General features: G+C 41.8%; 1 long non-coding RNA gene across 1 annotated transcript in view; it reads left to right on the top strand.

Annotated features, from left to right (window-relative positions):
* The window catches only part of LOC117998783, a 31819-nt gene extending 12650 nt beyond the window's left edge, over positions 1–19169 (top strand). Inside the window, exons 3-6 of the long non-coding RNA XR_004676081.1 lie at positions 13367–13402; positions 14214–14293; positions 15105–15139; positions 18274–19169. This is a non-coding gene — a long non-coding RNA (uncharacterized LOC117998783). The remainder of the gene's footprint in view (positions 1–13366; positions 13403–14213; positions 14294–15104; positions 15140–18273) is intronic.
* Positions 19170–19831: the final 662 nt, after the last annotated feature.

The following is a 19831-nucleotide window of genomic DNA, read 5'->3' as shown; positions in this document are numbered from 1 at the left end:
AGGTAGAAGGTATAGATTTATAAATCTTGATTATGAGTGAACAAGGTGCTAAGAAATTAAGACAATTTAAACTTTTTATTATGAAGATCTAAAAATTTCTTTTCTAATCTAGAGAGACTGATTCCAAACCAAAAGAAGTGGCCAAAATCACATAATGGGTGCTAAGAAGTACAGAATTTCAAATAGGGCAGCCACCATATTATACAGGCAACATAAGTCTTTTGTGGGGAGTGGGAATTATGGTTATTTTTAGGAGAGAGAAATACCGTAGTTACTCTCTTAATATAACAAAAAATCCATTCTCTAGGGAAGGTTTGTGATTTTTACTCGCTCTCTCCTCTTTCCTGTTTATTTGCCAATTTTCTACAGGCAAGAAGCCAGGATACAATAACAGATAAAATGACACTTCTGCCCTTAAGTAGGTTAGTGTCTACTGGGGACCAAAATACAGTGTGACAAGTGCCATTTATTGACATAGTCAGAATTTAATGCCGGTTTGGGTCTTGATGGATGAATAAGAGTTCGTGCAGAGAAGGGAAGAATGGCAGCCCAGAGCAGAGGAAAGAGCATGACAAGAGGCTCATGGGTGTAAGAGAACCTCAACTCTCCTGCAGGGAGCCTGTCGGTTTGTTCTGGAGTCCATGGCGCGTGCTCTGCAGAGATGAAGGATGAGGCCAAGGGGCTGGAGCTGGCTTGTGAAGGGCCTTTGGTGCCAGACCAGTAATTCCACTCGATATTGCACGCATTCAAGAACCATTAGGAATTTTAAGGTGGGGGGGAGGCGACGATTATATTTGCGCTTTAGGGTGCTAAGTCCCAAAGCAGTGCGGTATGTGAGGTGGGGGAAGGGTGGAGGCACAGGGAGGGAAGGCCGTGAGGCCACCAGAGGGGCAGACCGCGGACAGTAGCAATGGGAGAGAGAAGAGCCGATGAGTTCAAAGTATGCTTGGAATATGATCAAGATTTGTTGAATGACAGAATGGGGAAGGAAAGGAGAGGAAAATCTAAGGATCATGCTGCGATTTCAAATCTGAGCTGAGGGAAGGGATGGCCATTAATCCAAAGAGGTCAGCCGGGCTAATGGGGGAAGAAAAACCACTGGGCACCTGGGGGACTGTAGTTTCCATCGAGGGGTGTGAGTAGTAATTGGGTGAAAGTGGAAGTGGGCAAGGAGCGGGGAGGTGGTATGTGGCCTCTCTTCTTACAATGTTTGCTAGTAAGGGAGGGAAGGGTGTTAGCAGGTTAAAGATGGAGATGGGCAGAAGTGCTGAATCACTGTATTGTGCACCTGAAACTCATATTATACCGTATGCTAACTAACTGGAATTTACGTAAAAACTTTTTAAAAAGTTAAAAAAAAAAAAGAGGAAGCATTTTAAAAAATATATTTCTGTTAGAAAAGGAATACCTAGGGGGCACCTGAGTGGCTCAGTCGTTAGGCGTCTGCCTTCGGCTCAGGTCATGATCCCCGGGTCCTGGGATCGAGTCCTGCATTGGGCTCCCTGCTTGGCAGGAAGCCTGCTTCTCGCTCTCCCACTCCCCCTGCTTGTGTTCCTGCTCTCGCTATCTCTCTCTGTCAAATAAATAAGTAAAATCTTTAAAGAAAAAAAAAAAAGAAAAGGAATACCTAGAAAATTTGAAAAATATTTTTTGAAGAAAGAAAACATCAGCTCTTATCTACCACCAGAGACAGCCACCATTAACATTTTACATGCTTTTCTTCCGTTTCTTCATTTCTTCTGTTTCTGCACCGTTGGGTGCATGGATGATCTTGTGTATGGAAGTTTGTTTTGCTTTTTCTGTTTGTTTGTTTGTTTGTTTATTTATTTATTTAACATATAATGTATTACTTGTTTCAGGGGTAGAGGTCTGTGATTCATCAGTCTTACACACACACACCTGTGGACTCCAGGGTAGGAATCAGTGGAGTGAGACGTGCTGGGGGTGGCTTGGGGAGGGGGTCATCTTTGAGGAGGGGGATCTGTGATGGAAGTGAATCCCAGAACAGGTGGGAAGGCTCAACAACTTAGGAGGTTAACCTTAGAAACTTGAGATGAGGAGGGAAGTAGGGGTGAAGATTCACAGGCACACCCCCTGTTTTATTGCACCCCGTTTTATTGCGCTCTGCGGATAATGCATTTTTTAAAGATTGAAGTTCTGTGTCCGCCCTGCGTCAGGCAAGTCTGTTGGAGCCATTTTTCTTTCTTTTTTTTTTTTTTTAATTTTATTTATTTTATTTTTTATGTTGGAGCCATTTTTCCAACAGCGTTTGCTCACTTCCTGTCTGTGTCATATTTGGGTAATCTCATAATATTTCAGACTTTTTCATTGTTAGGTTTGTTATGGTGATCTGTGATCAGTGATCATGACTTGCTGAAAGTTCAGATGATTGTTTGCATTTTTTTAGCAATAATGTATTTTTTAATTAAGGTATATACATTGTTTTTGTAGACATAATGTTATTGCACACTTAATAAACTATAGTATAGTGTAGTTATAAAAACATAATTTTTATATGCACTGAGAAACCAAAAAATTCATGTGACTCGCTTTATTCCTTTTATGGCTGTTGTTTGGAACCTAGCCTGCATTATCTCTGAGGTATGCTTGTATAGAAATTGAATCACCACAACACAGACTCATGCATATCAGCAAGTGAGTCTTTCTTATTCTCTCTTCCTCTGTCTCTTCAAAATTAAATCACAGTTCTGTAACATGCAAAACAAAATAGACATGAATTCAGTGTGACGACATTTGGCTGCTTTCACAAACCTGGAAAAATCAACCATTTTATTTCAGTGAATTATCTTAGCTATTTGGCACAAATAGGTTGCTTTGGGATATTTTTGGTTGGAAATGGCAGAAGTCCAGCTTAAACTGGCCTAAACAAACAAACAAAAAGGAATTTATTGGCATGTGTAATGGAAAAGCTCCAGGGGTTTGGCCCCAGGCACAGCTGGATCCAGGTGATCAAATGACGGAAGAAACTCATTTCTGCTTTCTTGTTTTGAGCTCCATTTTTAGGAAGCTTTCCCCAAGTGATAATGGAGATGGTCATCTCTTAGCAGCTTAATAACTCCTGTGGAAAAAGAGCTTTTCTTTCCCAGTAGTGTGATCAAAAGTCCTGGGGCTAGGGCTCTCCCTGCCACAACATGAGGTCATGTGCCTCCCTCTGAATCAACCAGTGAGCCAGGGGAACGTGGGTTTCTCATTGGCCAGGCCTGGGTCACATGCCCACCACTGGAGCCAACCAGCACCATTAGCTCCACCTGACCAGGTGGTCAAAGTTTGGGAGAGTGGCTAAAGACAAATCCGGATGCTGTTACCCAAATGGAAGGCACTTAAAACTGGGCAGGCAGCAACAAAGTATGTTCTGCAGTAGGTCAATTTTTATGTTATTAAAAGAATTTCTTTATTTAAAATTTAAGCAATATTTATGGGACTATTACAAACATGTTTTGGTAAGAACAGTATGAAATTAGTTGACACGAATTTAATGTTTGCTGTTGAAAATAAAAGATCATAGCCACTCAGTTTAAACAAGGTAAATCAAATATGTCTTTCACTTAAAACTTGTATGGTGACATTTCATAAAGATTCCTTTCTTGACAAAGCAGTTCTATTGTTATGGAAGGTAGTGACTATAGAGAAGAATATCTCAGAATGAATGAACAAAACACATTGAAGCACCGCCTTTTACATAAAATGAAATTATGAGTCTTTCATCTTGAGTGTCCTTGGAATCCTTTATGGATTTCTCATGCCCATGCACCTGTCAGCTGAGCCCTCTTTAGTGCTCCTTACAAATCTGAGGGTATCTGATGGGCTTACTCCTCCTCCTGAAGTAGCAGGGAGGTTGAGGAGGATGCTGTGGAAATAGCATTGAAAAAGCATGTGTTTTGGAAGCAGGGAGACCTGCATTTGAACTTCCTACCACCATTTACCAGCTGTGTGATATTGTGTCCTCAGTAATCTTGGCCATAAAATTGGGATAATAATAAGTGTACAGGGCAACCATCTTCATCCTTATCATCATCATTCTGTTACTAGAGCTCCCCTTTTTTGAGGACCGCATGCCATATAGTGATTATGCATTATCTCATTCTGTACCCACGACAATCTGATGGAGATAGTAATGCTGTTTCATTTTACAAGCGAGGCTATGGGGCACAGAGAGGTTAAGTAACTGCCCAAGGGTTGTGATAATTATTAGTACAGTATATTTAGTATCCTGGGATAATACTTGGCATTATGCTTTCCTGCTGCCCATAAATAGTAGCTAGGATTATTAGATGTTTTAAGTGTCATTGAAAAGACTTGGCAGAGGCTCTGTCATGAATAGGACAGTAGAAGAACCAGTGCATAGCTGAAGTTAAGAAATACACAGTCCCATTGTTGGTCTATCAGTACATGGTCAGATTCTCCTTAGGTAGGGCCAGTGCAGTAGGAACAGAAAGAGAGAAAACAGATGGGTGCATTCATCCCGGGACAGAGAGAGATGGGTGGTGACCAGCAAGTGTTGCCAAAATGCTGGCTGCAAGGCACATGCTAGAGACGGGGAGCCCTACGAGGCTGAGGAATGGAGAGAGGGGGAGGGTGGCTGGACTGGAGGCTTCTTAGGATGGATGCGGGGAGGGGAAGAGCGGAAGGATGATTTCCCCCCCCCTTCTAGGGAGTGAGATTGTCTACTGTAAAATGTCAGAGGTGAAGTAGTTCCAGGAGCTAATAAGCTCCTCAGAGCAGTCATGGGAGTGAGTTATTAGCGTAGCGATACAAGTTGTTGGAATAGAGTAAGTCAGCAAAATGTGAAGCAAAGCTTAATTGGGTGATTTTCACGGAATTTAAAGTGATCCAAGGTAATGATGGTTCAGAAGAAAACCTTTGGGTCAGGGCCAAAAATCTTTAGGGTGTTTGGGGCTGCAGTCGCAGGGTTCCAATGCCCAGAGGAGAGGGTTTGAGTGAAGGTGAAATCGGTCCCATTTGAAAGCGCTCTGTGGGGAGGTTGGGAGCCTGCTGGCTTCATCTTCTGTTTGGAGACACTGGGATATTTTGAGCAAAGTGATACCATGAAGAAAAGCAAATTTTCTTAAGGTAAGGAGGTGGAGAGAACATTCCTGTCTTTAGCAAAATGATGCTTCTACAGCCAATGCCAAAATAATCCTGAGCACTGTGTGCTTCTTAGAAGGAGAGCAGAAGGAGGGTAGGGAAATTGCAAATTGACTCTTGATCCATTGCCTCCAGACAAAGAGTTAATGTTATTCGTATTTTCCACTAATACGTTCTGGAAGAAAGAAAGGCACCCATATTGGCCAAGGGGCTCATACAAGGAGAGAGATTTAAAGATAACTGTCCAAAGGAATTTTGGAATTTTGAAGAAATGAATGAGATTACATAGAGTCCAAAATAGTCAATGATAAAATATTAATCCTGTCCAAAATCATATGTAATTAAGTGGTAGAATTGCTTGAAATCACCCTTAAAAAGCAGAAGCCATCATAAGAACATATTATAAAGAAAATTAAATGATTATACTTTATCCGGAGAGCTGTAGTGTCCAGGAAATAAACATTATGAATTAATAAGCCTATTCCAAAATATTATTGTGAATGGCATCTAAAAATAATTAGAGCTACGCACATGGTCTCCAGAGGTTTCCATATTAAATTTTATTGTTTGCAAATCAAAATAAGTTTGGCCTCTTTAGTGATACTGCAAATATGGAAAAAGAAAAGACTGCACGCCGCTTTTCTACTTCTTAGATTATCACTAATATTTAGAAAGTTTTTCTTGATAAATAAGTAAAAAATAAATCATTTCTTTGCCACAAAACTGTGTTCATTCTGAAAGGCCAGGGAAATGAGAACTTTGTGAGTTTTAAGGCAAGCTGTAGCCAGGCTGAAACAGGAGATGCTAATTGGAGTGGCCGGCTGCTGGCTAATATTTATCATCTGTATTTGTTCTTGAAAGTGCACATAATGTATCAGTGCCACGGTTCCATTATTTTACCAAGCAAATACAGTGACAAAAATATTTTGACTACCAGGTATTACTGAGGAAGAAAAAGCAGTGGCTTATATTTTATAGAGTAACTCTAAATAAGGTTTCTCTTCATTAAAGTGATGGTTACTGATAAGATGAAAATCACGGTAGAATAACCTAAAAGGTTGAAGTGTTCTCTTTGGGTATTTGGTTTTAAACAGGCATTCACAACTGTATTCATGCAAGAAGGATAGGCAGAAGGGAGCCAGCCTGCCCCAAAGAGCAACCACAGACACATAGCTGGTTTGGAGGCAGCTCCGTTTCTGGAATCTTGACTTTAAAGAAGTCAGCGCTTATTTATGTTTAGAGAGGAATTCAGTCTCTCTGGTTCATTTAGGAAAGGTCTACACAGCTGGTGTGAAGCAGATGGGCGTGCAGTTACCTAGAGATTCTGGATCAGCGTAGACATTTCCATCTGAGAAGGCTTGCAAGAGCACCATGTCGGTGCTAGGGAGTTCACAGGAAGTAGGCTGGAAGTATTTGATGGAAATGCTGAGCTCGAAGAAAGCAGTTGTGAAACCTGAAGTTAAGCTTAGTTGCGGTGGTTGCCATTGGTCGGTTGGTTTTTTGCTTTTTTTCTTCTTCTTTTTCTGACATGCCTGTGAGAGGGCCATGGGTTGGGTCAATTTTGGTGAGATAGATACCACCAAAGAGTCTACTGCTCTGCAAGGGTGTGTCATTTTAAACTATCAACTGAGGATTTATCTTTTCACCCATCTCCAAAGTGGGGGAAATCTGTTGACTTGTGGTCCACCCTCAGTAACACTTGTCTCTGCAAACGTTGGTGGTGGTGCCATGGCCAAGAACCTGAGTCAGAGTCTGTGAGCATGTCCTCTTACTCTATGAAATCATCATGAGCCTCAAGGGGTGGCTTTACCCTCGACACATGCTTTCCCTGTGAATATCTAGTCTTTGATAAAAGAAGCTAAATCTTTGCCAACAAAAGGAGACCCAATTTTAATGAAATGCCCACTGTATTTCTTAAACCTGATCCAAAATTGTTCATACATAAGCCACATGTTGGTTAGAAAGGTTCTTGGGGCTTAAAAGGTTTTCCTCATAAGATGGGATGTGAGCTTATGATTAAGACGATTTTATTGTTAATATTTTTTTCCCCAAGATTATATCACTTTCCACACATTTTCATATGCTGTGTATGATCATAAATAAAATACTGTCTCGATACCAGAGAAAGTCACTTAGCAGCAGGCTTTCAGCCCTGCTCCCTCTGGAGAAAACAAGTGCATCCCGTAAGGGTGCTCTGTAGTGTGGCTTACACGTAGCCAGAAGGTGGAGTGCATACTTGTTAAAATTAATTTGAGTCTGTTAGCACTACTTTGCTCCTTTGCTCTTGGCATTACAGAAGTAAGTCTTCCTTCTAAGACTGGTCCTGGGCACAGCTGCGAAATGGACCCTGTTTATATCTGAACCCCAGCTCCTACTTCTAGCCCCTTCCCTCCGGTCGCCTTCCATTCTCTCTCATGTGCCTCCCCGCCTCACTGAGACCGGGGCCCATGTGACTGATAATCGAGAACTTGAAATTATAACTTGAGCCAGTAAATGAAACTGTATTTAAATCTTGGCCTTTCCAGACCCTTAAACTTATTCAAGTAGGTGTTTGCTTACAATACTGAATAAAAGGAGTCTACTTGCCTCTTCACATTTTTCCTTCCCTCCCATTACTCTTTACTGAGTTGGGGAAACGGCGAATGAAGGGGGCTGTGACTTTCTTGTCTTGTTGCTTTGGGGCACTGAAACTGTGTCAAATGGAAGGGCTTTTCCTCTTAGTTGTTTTAGATTCTGTTCCACACTGTAGGGAGCACTCTGTAGCTTTTTAGTCCCTGGCTTGGCTAGAGATGGCTGTTTTAGCTTCTTCTGGTTCTCACTCCTCATGCGAGGGCACTAGAATGGCCTAAATTAGAATTGAGGTGAAACGAAGCTGACTTACTTTCCCCATCTTTGCCAGCCAGAAACTTCCAGTTTTCCCAGGAGTGCCTTTGGGAGAGGGGTGGGCCAGCTGGGTGGGGAGGCGTAGAGTTGGGTCCCCTCGCCTGGGGAGGTGGCTTTGTTAGGTGACCCTTATGCTCCAGACCTACTCCAGCCACCGCTTCCTGCCTCTAGATACACAGATAGAGTCAGAGCTCCGTGTGCTTCCATGGGACAGACACACACAGTCTGACCTGAAAGGAGTGAGCCTATATTGCAAAGTAATTGCAGGATTTTGTAGTTTATACTACCAGGAACCGAAGGCATGTGTGTGGAAATGGGATTCTAAGGGTGGGAGACCAAATAGGAAGGAGTATATGTACTGAGTTAGATTGAATGTATTGATAGTGTTCTGGATTTAATCCTTTAGGTGCATGGAGGGGACTCTAACAGGTTAATTATCCTGGTTGGGGACCCTCAGACACAGTGAGCTTACACTCTAACCAGGGGCGGAGTAGGCTAGAACTTTTGTGGGATGCCGGGGAGGAAGGAGTCCAAAGGCTTAAGGAGAAGAGGATATTGGTGTGAATTTTTCAAGTATGACCTGCTCCCCACTGCAGAGGATACCCCCTCCACTAAGGCTTTGAGAAATTTGAGGAATGCATAGTGAGAGGGGGTCCCTGATAAACTCTAAGGTGGTCCTCTGTAAGGGGGCTGTGACAGAGGAGTCACTGCCCGAGATGGGCTCTTTATCTCACCGGGCAGGACGGGATCCCAGAGGGCAGGATCACATTTCTACTGAGTGGCAGAACTTAACCACTTGAGACAAGGTAGGCACGCTTGCCATCATGGACAGAGTTGGGATGAAGGGGCACAACGGCTCATCCTGGAAGGAACTTTGATGATGGCTGGTTGATTACGGTTTCCCTAGGGATAAATTAGAAGGACAGCCTTCTATTTTTTTTTAAGATTTTATTTACTTATTAGAGAGACAGAGAGTGAGCACGAGCAGAAGGAGAAGCAGGTTCCCCGCTGAGCAGGGAGCCCGATGCGGGCTCGATCCCAGGACCCTGGGATCATGACCTGAGCCGAAGGCAGATGCTTAACTGACTGAGCCACCCAGGCACCTCTGAAGGACAGCCTTCTAAAGGTTCATTTTCTCCCTCTCTGTATTTTTATAAGAGGAGAACTTCTGGTCTGTAACCAGAAACCTAACTCGAGTCACCACAGTGGAAAGGCATACCCACTTAACCCAGTTTCCAGACCCAAGTCAGACTCCCAGTGATTGAGGCCACGTTGCCTTGAGGGAACTTTCAACACTGCCTCCCGTAGGTACTGTAGATATTTCTCCACGTCTTCCTCAAAGGGACTTGTGTCCATTTACTAGAGCAATTGTGTCCAGAGCAAAAGGAAGGACCTGAACTTTTTAGCGCTTTCTAGATACCAGGTCTGAATTGATGTTAATATCTGAGGACCCAAAATGCCTGTGGCCCACCAGTCCATGGGTGGGCTTATGATAGTCAGGACATTTGGCTGCTGTTCAAATTATACTGTGCCCAGTAGTCTGGAGACCCATGCTTGGTTATTCCCTCAGTTCTTGAATTCATAATCAGAGGAGATGTATCTGGCAATTGGCAGAAGCCACCCATTGGTCCCTTGACCTGTGAAGTAATGGCTGTCATGGTAGGAGGGGCCAAGTAGAAGCCCATAGAATTTTCCTTCCCTACCAGAATAATAAAGAAAAAGGCATACAGCATCTCTAGGGGGGAGTTGGAGAAATTAGTGCTGGCACCAAAGACTTGAAAAAATGGAAGCGCGGAGAAACTTCACACATCCCCATTTAACTTGCCTGGGTGGCCCGTGCAGAAGGCAGCTTTATTTCAGAGAGTGACTTTGATTATTGTAAACTTCATGAAGGGGTGATTTTAGCTGCTATTCAAGGTGTGTCTTTATTGAAAATAATCAACATAGCCTCCAGCTCCTGTTAGGCAACCTTTGGTCTGGCAGGTACTTTCTTTCTGAACCACTTTGCAGGGATTACAGAAGCAGGTTGCTTTTACCTGGCATGGCCGACAGTTTACATCCCTGTCTTACCTCTGTTCCATAGATCCCCCTGCTCCCTCTCATCCTTTGTTCTGCAATATCCTGATCTTACTGATATCCCTCAGCACGGCAGGCTGGTCCAGTACATTGACCTGATAAACAGCAAGGGACAAGTACTTTAGATGCTTCAGTAAGACGTCTTCAATCCAGGAGGTGGGAGATAAACCCCATTCTTGCTACCAAGTAATGTATCGGTTAGTGTCCAGATAGAGAAGAGAAAAACACATTAACTACCCTAACAGAGAGAATTCGCTATGAGGAATTAGTTAAGGGGGTCTGGGAGGATTGTGGATGTACGGAAGCGAGACTGAGAGATCAGGGGTGGTAAAAGCAGGAAGCGGCTACCACACCTCAGGCTGGAGTGACAAAGGAGAGAGGATGGGGGTATGAACATCTAGGAGTTGGAGGAGAAGGAGAAGGGACCCAGACTTCTGAAGCGCACCGCCAGGTCGGGGCTGTCACGTCTGAATTTTGTTATCCAGGGCTTGTTCTGGAAACGAACCAGCGGCTGCGGTGATGCAGACTGGGGCAGCAAGCAAAGCTGGAAAGAGCCGTCTTCCTACTGTCTTGCTTCCCTCTTAAGTGGGGTGATAAAAATTGGAGAGATCCAGCTTGGGAGATGGGGTGTTTCTCTGATACACCTGAATGTGGGCTCACAGTTTATGGAGTGGGAGTTGGAATCACGCAAACTGGTCACCTAGCTGTGTCACCTTGGGCCATGCTACTCAACCTTTCAGAGCCTCAGCTTTTCATCTTTAAAATGTGGCTGGGGCGCCGGCGTGCCTCAGTTGGTTAAGCGTCTGACTCTTGATTTCAGCTCAGGTCATGATCTCCGGGTCCTGGGATCAAGCCCCACATCGGGCTCCAGGCTCAGTTCGGAGTCTGCTTGGAACTCTCTCTCCCCATCGTCTTCTGCCCCTCCCCCCTCTCACACGAGCTCGCTCTCTCAAATAAATAAATAAAAGTTCTTAAAAATGTGGCTCATCCCTGCCGTGCAGGATTGTGATGAGGATTGAAGGAAACCGTATAACAGCACTAGCGTGTGCCTGATCAGTTCCCCAGGAGGCTGTGAGGACGAGGTGATGCTCAGAGCTTTTGCAGGAGTGGTGTGGAGGCAGTCCCCAGGTCAGGAGCAGCTACCAGGCTGGTTTGTCACTGGCAGTGTTTTTAGTTTTCCATCTTCCTATTTGAGAGGCAAGTGATGAATTGGAGTGTGGAGCATGGTTTTTGGTGTCAGATGGGGTCTAAATGTCAGTCTTACTTATTGGTCTTGCATATTTCTTAATTACGTGGCTCTGTGGACCTATTTTCCCAGGTCTAAACTCTCAGAGCTGTTGTGAGAAATTGCAGTGATGCCCATGAAGTGTCCTGCCCTGTATCTAACACGCAGGAGAGACTCAGTGATGCTGCTGTTTTTACCCATGTGGTCTTCGTATTGTAGAATAATTGTTTGTGGAAGGAACGGGTAAAGCAGCAGTCTCATATGTGGGGGGCATATATACAAAGGCAAGCATTGTAACTTATTTGAAGGCTTAAAAGAATAGACATCCAATAAGTCTTCATAAATGGTATTGGTAATGATTTAGTAATATGTCTGAAGCTTAATTTATTATCCAATGAATATGGTGGCTATATTATAATTTCCTGCAAGTTAGATGTACAAGGTTGTTGATGAATTTTATAATGGAGAACACAGAGTGGGTTTCAGGGTATTGAATACTTTATAAGAGATAGTAGATTAAAAATAGTTTACTGTTTTCTTACATTTGGGGGAGTTAAAATATATTTTAAAGCCTTTAGTATATCATTAAGCAGAATTAGGCAAGGGGAGAAAGAATTAAAATAAACAGAGTTGGATATGAAAAGAACAGCTGTGCCAGAAAATGAGACATTGTATGTGTCCAAAACTACCAGTTACATGCAGCTTCAGAAACAATGTCATGATGGCATTAGCCATTTGGGACTGAGGTAGACAGTTCTAATATACTCCAATGAGTTAGTCACCATCATTTTCCTGTTATCTATACTAACAGGTTATAAATCCATTTTAATTAAAAGTAGTGAACAACACTTTGTGATACTACTTCAATAAGCATAACCCCATTTCTAATACATTATGGCTTTGACACCTTTGAATTAAAAAACGATCCAACTTTAGCAGGAGATGAAGGAAATTGACTATTATCTGGTGAATTTAGGTTGTGTGCTCAATTTGGATAAATCAGATCTCAAGATGGATTTTGCACTCTATCAGAATATTAGCTGTGGGCACGGCCAGTGTTCAACGGATGATTTCCAAATCTACACCTCCCTTCTTTATAGGCTGGAGACTTTCCTGACGGATGCAATGAAGTAAAATCTCCTGTACATATACATTGGAAACATTCACAGCTTTTAAATGGGTGAAACCATGACTAGACAATCCCTAAAATTAGAAGATTCAGTGAAGCTGTTTAGATGTTTTTTTTTTTTTTTTCTTTCTTTCTTCTTGGCTGAAGCCCTTTAGAATTACATGTTGGGTTCAGCCAGATACATTTGGATCTTGGGGTTTTTTTCTTTAAGAAAAGTAACTCATGTATGCTAACTAGTGCTTGAAGGAAAGTTTCCTGATCCTTTTAGAAATATGCCAAGGAATATCAGTAGAATATGAGTTCCTCTCATGCAAGGAAAGAGGCTGTGCATTTTAAAATAGTGATTCCCTCTAAAAATTTCCTTTAAACATTTCCTCCTCTGTGCAGATCATGTATAAAATGGCTTTTTTTTTTTTTTTTAGATAGGAGGAAGTCAAATGGATATGAACTCTTCTGCACTAAAGAAATCTTTTATACCTCGAGTGGTGCCACTGAGTGGCATGAGGCTCACAGAATCATAGTCCCCAAGGACCGGAGGGGACCTTGGGAATCATCTGGTTGACCACCTTATTTTACAGATGAGATGCAGGCAAGCAGTTTGCCCACAGCCTCTCTGTGCTGATGGCATGCCCATGACAAGAAACCAGGCTTCCTGATGCCAAGTTAATGTGCCTTTTGCAATCTCGGTGGCCCTCCATATGTCCTTTTTTTAGCACTTGGACTTTTTGGCATTTGCTGAATTTGCACATTTTGTTAAGTAGAAAATGACTAATTTTTTTAATGCATGAATAATTGAGGTAGAAACAATAGTGTGTTACAAAAATATTTGATGACAGAACTTGAACAAAATTGATTCTCAGTTAATAGCCCTCTTTTACTCATGATAAAAAATGAAGTGTCTGACTATGTGACCAAATGGCTTATAGCAAATATTTTTGGCCTTTTAGAACAGAAGAATCTATAACGGAAGATGACAAGAGGAGGTATGTTTGACATTGAAGCTGGCTTTAATTTGAATAATTTTGGCCATCTTCATGGATTAATTTAACGAATGGATGTAATTTAACATTGTATGTAGTACATTACCAATAACATAGATTACACCCGGACAACTTCTGGCACAGAGAATACAGGTAGGAGCGTGTGATCTGAAAAAGGACTTGCTCAGGGTTCATAATCTTTGCCTTCACGCAAGCTTGGGTTTTGTCCTGTCTCATGGCCTGTGCTGGTTTCTGTCCTGTGGCCTTTGGATGTGCTGTTCTCCCTAACGGATGACTTCGTTCATTCTCCCTGCCCACTCCACTCTCCCTCTCCTTCTCTGGTGGACTGCACCCTACTCTCATTACTCCTTAGCTCTCTCTCCGCTCCTTTTATGTTTGTATCTACCTCCAGGGAAATGTTCTGTGTGTCCATAGCACCTATTACCACATTGACCACTATGAATTCTTGATGAATATTGACTGATTAACTGTAACATGTTACTCTGTGGATATTTATTACTGTACTAAATTATAAAAAAATCCCAATCTCTTTTCCTCTTTCCCATTCCAAGTTAAATATCTAAAAATTCTACTCACTCAACTTAGCTTTCTTTTTTCATATAGAGCTTCTTTAACATAGAAAAAATTATATTTCCAAGGGCAGTAATGTTCCAAATTCTACTTTTGAAAAGTCATGAGTTATTTTAATAGTTCTAGAATTGTTGGCAGTACTCCATGCTTCTATCACTTTCTGCAAATATAGAGTATCATTGATATTGGTCTGATTTTTCTCTCTCTGCTTCTTTTCATTAAGAAACTATGGAGGGGTATATGTAGGTCTACCATCTGAAGCTGTCAATATGGTATCCAATCAAACAAAGACTATACGAAAAAGTAAGTAAAATCATGAGATTTACTTTCTCTAAATATTTATCTTTTTGTTTTTTGAAAAAAAATATAAAATTTATATTTCAGCTTGCCTGACTCAACCTACATATTACTCAGTTGCAGTTAACCATGTAGAAAAACCATTATCTGTTCACTGTAATCATTTGTTGAAATTGCCACCTACATGATGAGAGTAGTTCCAGAGCAAAATTTAGCTTCTATTTGTGGCTATGTTCCATGGATGAAAAAAGTTTTTCTCCATGGATAATTTAAATTTATTGTTAATTTCAGTGACGATCGGTATGACAATGAAAGCAAATGTTTCAGTAAGTTTATGGAGTTTTTGTAGAAATAAAGGTAAATTCTTATAACATATTCCTGTAATATACAGATAACAGTCTGAGGATTACAGGAAAATCAACTGCGTATTGTATAAGTAAATGAAGTGAGGCCCCTTTTTGTTTCAACAAGTAGTAATTGTGGGGCTAATGTCATTTTGATAATAGACACAGACAACAACAGCCTCAGAGCTAGCTTCTTGCTTAAATGTGTGGCTCGTGGTAAGAATGCTGGTTTACCAACCACTGTACAGTTGTCTGATGCATAGTTTTAAAGGACTGTTAATATGTTTTATTTACACACAGGCTATACTACCTTATTTGTAACATACCGTAGCTCTTGTTCCTCATTGCTGTTTCTCTGCATTCTGATCTGGACTAGCAAATACATATAAGTCACTACTACTTGTCATTTATTAGGAAACCAGATATGTTCTTTATAATCCAAATATTTAACTTTTCTTAATTTTCTCTTTAAGATTAGAAGAAAATATCATGACTCCATAATCAAGAGGTACTGTATTTTTCTAAATAATTGTACGTATTTAGCCTTGATGATGAATGAACTACAAATATTGTTGCTAGCTGTTTCTAAGAAATCTTGGACTTCAAGATTAAGAGGGGTCTCATCTTGTGGTTAAATCTGTGAAATGGAGCATGTTATGTTATAAAGGGGTCTTTGATAATTAGGTCAACTTTCTTTGCATTTAATTTATTTTTCATTTCATTTTGTTTCAAATGCAACCTAATTCATTTAATAAGAACAAGCTAAGTGTTTGCCTAAAACATGAAGGTTTCACTCTTCATTGCCAAAAGCTGAGGGGCTAAGACTTTGGAAATGACAAATAGGGAGAGACCAGAGAGGCTGGGACTGGCAAATAAGTTAGGATCAATATTAAGTGTTGGCAATAGCCAGGGGTCAGTTAATATACAGAGAGGAGATGTAGCTGTACCAAATGAGATGGGCAGTCATCCTTATACAGAAATGTAGTTTATGCAGGAAGGAATAGTAAAGCCACAGACCAAACTCGGTTGGGTATTATAAAACATGTTCAATGTACACAGAAGAAACCATTGTCTGAAAGATGATGCACTGTGGACCTGGTGTCCTGGTGAAGAGCTTGGAGGTAGAATTATCCTAAGACAAGAACAAGGACAGGAAAAAACAAGCTTTCCTTTATTAACCCTCTGTGTGCCAGTTTCTAAAAGATCCTGTGCAGCATTTCCACAGAGGCAGAAAGTCTCAGTTCATCTGGTCCAAGGACGGACATGACGCTTGGATCCCCACTGCGTCTCGGTCTTGCTGACTGACATCTGGCCTCTTCTGAATGTCCTGTGATCAGGAATGCCCTATCTCCTGAGATAGCCCATTCTCTTTTGGGAGTCAGACAACCTTGGATTTGAATTCAGGCTCTTTCACTTACTAGCGGGGCAAGTTACTTCCCCTTTGTAGCCTCCATTTTATAATCTGTAAAATGGCACCAGGGCTTAGCTTGAAGGGTATTGTTAGGATTCAATATGAAATAAAGGGCAGTTGCAGTGACTGTTGTTTTCATCATCATACTATTCTGTTTTGTATCGAGAATCCAGCCTTTGGCAGACCCAAAGCAAAACTGACTTGATGTTGACTTGATACCCACTTCTTGCTCAAGGCCAGTTACTGGATTTGGGTGTTTGGGATGGGGAGGGAGTCACAGAATAAGCTTACGGGTGGAGACTAACTTTTCCCGCTGGGGGAGAGGGACACAGAGACTGTAAGCAGTGTCTTCCTGACAAGAGATACCACAATCTTGGGTAGCCATTTTTTGAAGACAATCTCCTCAAGGTGAAAGCATTATGGAGCTTTATTCCCTAGGGCCCATGACCACATTATAGAGTGTTGAGTTTCTCTTTGGGAATTTGCTGGAGATTTTCTATTTCTAGTATTTTTAAGAGTTCTAACCCTCTAGGTTCCCTGCTGGTTTTCCACTGTACAGAAGTACATTTGTTATTTGCATCAAATAGGAAAGATAATCTAGTTGAAAACAAGCATATGTTACCCTCCTGAAAGTAGGTTGTATTTCAAAAAGCATGAGAATAGAGTGGAAAGAGGTGCCATGTAGATAGGTATCAGGAGGTGTGGTAACTCCGTCACTAACGTAGGACCTCAGAGGAATCCCTAACCTTCTCTCAGGCTTTCTCAAATTCAGTTTTCTCATGGGACGGTTGGACAAGATGGTTGTTCCACTTTGTGTGTGGATCTCAAATTCCCTGATAACAATTTAGCAATCTTGCTGGTAAACCAGCCTGCAACTTGAGACTGCTAGCTAAAATATCTCTTTATTCTCATGAGTATAAACCTATTTTATTGCTATCCCTGTCCCTTTGAATTGTCTGAAAAGTGTTCTCAGTTGAAAGGCTCTTCTTTTTCCAGAGTTACTAAGCATCCACTCAGGTACTTGACATGTCTGAGCTCATGGCTCTCTGGGCTTAAGTTATTGGTCAGAGAGGTGCCTGGGTGGCTCAGTCAGTTAAGCGACTGCCTTTGGCTCAGGTCATGATCTCAGGGTCCTGGGACTGAGTCCCACATTGGGCTCCCTGCTCAGCGGGGAGCCTGCTTCACCCTCTCCCTCTGCTATTCCCCCTGCTTGTGCTCTGTCTCAAATAAATAGATAAATAAAATCTTTTAAAAAAAGTTATTGGGCAGAAACCCCAAGGAGAAGACTGTCCTTTGCAGAGGAAGCTATTCTATGGAGAGGACTGGAGACACTTTTTTTGACCTAACATGCCAAATCTCTTGAAATAATGCCACTGAACTCCCTTAATGACTGGAGTTCAAAGTTCTTTTGGTGACTTTTTGAAAGAAATTGAGGAATGATTTCAGAATCTCTTACAATACTTATATCACGGTACAAACGTGTAGTTTCTTCTACAGATGACTCTCGGGTGAGCGTTATGCCCACCTAGATGTGTGGAGCATCCCTGGGCAGGGAGGAGCTGAAGTGGTGCTCTCAGATGCTTGTGGAGGGACTGGCTGGAGCAGGTTCCCCTGGGAGAGCTGGAGAGAGGGTGGATGGCTACCCCTCTCCCAGCAGGGGCTGACCCAGTAGGGGAGTCTGTCTTTAATTTGGCTGAGCAGTTTGTCTTTAATTTGGATGATGTTGATGTGCAGCTTGGTCTGGGCATTATCATGCCATATTTTATTTTATTTTTTAATTTTTTTAAAGATTTTAAAAAAATTTATCTGTCAGAGAGAGGGAGGAGAGTACAAGCAGGGGGAGTGGCAGGCAGAGGGAGAAGCAGGCTCCCCGCTGAGCAAGGAGTCCGATGCGGGACTCATTCCCAGGACCCTGGGATCATGACCTGAGCCGAAGGCAGATGCTTAAACGACTGAGCCACCTAGGTGTCCCTATCACGTCATATTTTAATTCTAAGTTTATCAGTCTCTTTCCCCATGGCTCTTCCTCTCTTTATATAAAGTGTCATCAGTTCTTAGCTCTGTGTTGGCCGCTTATTCAGTCTTAAGTATCGAGTGAACCTTGAATGTGTGTTTTACTGAAAAGAAAATCAGTAAATAATTCGTAGGCTGAAAGCTGATTTTTTTTTTTCTAAGTTGTCCTTTGTTAAGCTTGCTAACTCTTTTCCCTCTTGCTGTTGTTGTCTTCACAGCTTGCTCATTAAGATTTGGAAGGAATTGCACTCCATGGGCCGTCGTGACGTGCACAGAAATTTCTAAGGAAATTCTAACTAGTCGCTCGCTCCGCCTCCACTCCCCACCCAAATTCTCAAGTCTGTAGTTGAAACCATGGGTACATGTTGAATGCTGTGGTACTAGAAAGGAATCAGGTAAACAATACATAGGTATATGGAACTTTCTGGGGTTCTGCTGAGAAAGACAAGTGGACAAACCACTAGTGTCTGGAGCCAGCCTGCTGTATCTGGCGGCATTTTCTCCCTGGCCATTCAACACAGCTCATGAAAATCATGTCTTTTCACTGATACTTTTTTGATAGTTTTTATATAATGAAATCTGTATTCTATTTATAACTTCAGCTAAGAAAGCACTATAAATGAACTCCCTAAAGTAATATATTTGTGGGTTACCTTTCACTATTTCTACGTTACATTAATTTTTAGCTGTAAAATGGTTAAATTGATTCTTACTGTTCTCTGTTTCCCTTTTTTACTTTTTGGTTTTCAGCTTTCTGTAAGTGTCAGAGAATGTCTTCCGTTAGGAACGATGTATGACCTTTCAATGTTGAAAAATAAGCTCCTGAAATTTGCATGCCCTACACACGTTTTGATTAACTTTCCATTTTCTTTGGTCGAAGGCTGATGTCACCACAAATTCCTTGCAGTCATTGATTCTCTCATTCTCCTTTGTGGGATCCCAGCATCCCATCATGTTAATCCTATACTGTTTTCAAGGACTTGTGACTGATGGTTAAGGGTATTTGGAAAGCTCTTAATTTGAGGATGACCACGTGTAGCCATTTAGTACTGCAATGTAGATTACTCAATTTACCAATATATTTCAACAATTAAAACATTTTTATTCCTCTTTACCTGGATTTCTTGTTTTTTAAAAGGTCACTTTCAAAGAAGTCACACATGGCATTGTGGAATATAGATACTATATCAGTATATATAGCTAATGAATAAATAGGTTACCATGAAAAACCAAAGTTTTTCATAAGAAGGAAAAGATTATCTTATAAATCTGGTCCATATGACAGCCAACGGGATATCAAATTGGTAAAACGTCAAAGGTGATTTTCTGAGCAGGTGGTGAGAGCTGAGCCTTGGCTCTTGCCTGGAGAGGTTGCTGGCTGTACCTGGGGATGTGACAAGGCATGGGGCCAGCTCCACGGAGAAAGTAAAGCAAACCTAGGAGGTCTGCTTGGTCCTACTAGCTGTTGTCAATATTTTATTAAGAAAGTTTATCGGGAAGAGGTTCAAGATGGCGAGAGAAAAGGATCCTAGTCTCATCTCCTCCCACAGACACAAAATCTACAGCTACATATGAAATAGTTCCCTCTGAAAAGGACCTGCAGGCTAGCTGAACAGCAGCTCCACAACAAAGGATAAAAGGGCCATATTGAGATGGGTGGGAGGGGCAGAGGCATGGTCTTGCAAGAAAGCCCAGCCTCGGCACAGAGACCAGCAACTGGGAGGGATCTCATTAATACAGAGCTTGTCCCTGAGGAGTGAGAGGTTTTTGCTCCAC

This window comes from Mirounga leonina, unplaced genomic scaffold, assembly GCF_011800145.1.
Source record: "Mirounga leonina isolate KUSES-001 unplaced genomic scaffold, KU_Mleo_1.0 Mir_418, whole genome shotgun sequence".
Taxonomy (NCBI): Eukaryota; Metazoa; Chordata; class Mammalia; order Carnivora; family Phocidae; genus Mirounga; species Mirounga leonina.
Note: the sequence above shows the minus strand (reverse complement) of the source record. Positions and strands in the feature narration are given on the sequence as shown.